This window comes from Galeopterus variegatus, unplaced genomic scaffold (genome assembly GCF_000696425.1).
Source record: "Galeopterus variegatus unplaced genomic scaffold, G_variegatus-3.0.2 Scaffold5928, whole genome shotgun sequence".
Lineage (NCBI taxonomy): Eukaryota > Metazoa > Chordata > Mammalia > Dermoptera > Cynocephalidae > Galeopterus > Galeopterus variegatus.
Window position 1 is genome coordinate 107,711 of NW_007732039.1, and position 1,584 is coordinate 109,294.

At 46.9% G+C, this 1,584-nt stretch overlaps 1 protein-coding gene across 1 annotated transcript in view; it reads right to left on the bottom strand.

Annotated features, from left to right (window-relative positions):
• Positions 1 to 1,584, bottom strand: part of FRMD5 (FERM domain containing 5) — a 52,690-nt gene that overhangs the window by 27,704 nt on the left and 23,402 nt on the right. The window lies entirely within an intron of this gene.

A 1,584-nucleotide genomic window follows, 5' to 3' on the forward strand; every position in this document is an offset into this window, starting at 1 on the left:
ATGAGGTCAACACAGAACCAGACAGCATCACCATCTGGCTCACTCATGGGTTCAGAGCCCCGGCAAAGCAGATGTACTGCTGCAGACGGGGGGTTGGTTTCAGTGTGAGGAGGGGTGGGCAGTTTGTAAGGTCAACAATTTTGGTGGCTGGTGGGCAGGACTGAAAGTTGCTTATTTCTAAGTTTATCACTTGGCTCAAGTAATCTGGTAGGCAAGAAGATAAGCCAACCCAAGGGAGAAGCAAGCCAGATTCCCTCTAGTGTCCCTCTGAAGAGGCATCAATCATTCAGCACCTTGATGGGCCAGTCTCTGTGCTACTTGCTAGGAATTCATGTTAGAGTTGGAGAAAGAAAACATAGACACATTTTTACATTATGAAGACAAGGCTGAACCTGTGTAAGTAGGTATCATTGTGAATGCAGACTTCTGCATCCACCAGCGCACCTGAGACACATGGAAGGTATTTAGAAAATACCTGTGTGGAGCACTGTCACCCTTACCAGGGAGCTTCCTCATCCCTCTCTGGAAGGTGGTGGGCCGTATGGGCTTCATTCAGCCCTGGGGACTGCCCAAACCTTCAGGGTCTTCAAAATGGGCACCATTTTCTGAGGGACCTCCTGCCTTGAACTAGGTTTCTGGAAGATTGTCTCCACTAATATGATATTTCCTAAAACCCTCTGGGTAGTTCCAACACAATCCTGATCTCTTTGAATGACCGGTGAGACTCCTACACAGGTTTGTATTCATTCTGATATTTACCACAAGGGGTCACTATTTCCCTAAGAGAGAGCCATGGAAGGAGCCCAGCACTCTGAAAAGCTGCACCTGCACTGGGAGAGGGGTAGGAAGCGTCCATGCTTCCACCTCCGACAGGTGTCTCCATTTCTTTGGGAGGGTCAGGAACCCATCCTGCCACACACAATAGGCAGGGTGTCTGTTACAAAGGCAAAAGAAGGCTTTAGGTTACATTTGTTGGTAAAATCTTTGAGTGAAGTGAAGGGTTTCCTTGCGGGGTGGGTGGGTAGGGGGGTTGGGGGGTTAACATGGTCAAGGTAGGAAGTAGTTTAAGCTTCATGTTAGCATTAGAAATATGACTGCCCCAGGCATAGTCCTTCCTCAGAACAGTAGATACACAAATATTTTTAAAGATTTTTTGAAAGCTGTAATGAATTAAAATGACGACATAACATTTTACTTTACAACATTGCATTGTACAGCCCTTTTTCTTCTCAGTTTATCAGTTTGGAGAATCTGTGCTCCAACGTGCCACACGAAGTGGAGCCCAAACACCCTATGGTTGCTTTTTAAAATCAGTCTTTTAAGAAAATCCTATTCCATATAGGCAAAGGGCTGCATTTATGGGATTCAGCATATTCTGGGCAAACTAAGGGAAACTGAAGAAGACAAGGTTCCACGCTGGAAGCCACGTCCCCTCTACTTCCCTCTGTGCAGGGTCAGGGACTCCAGGTAGGCTGTGTGGGGGTTGAGTTAGGCAATGCTGGAGACATACATAGCTACCAAACCAAAGTGTTCTCAGGGCACCCACCCACAGCATCTATGAATCAGCCCCGTGTAGTCCATCTT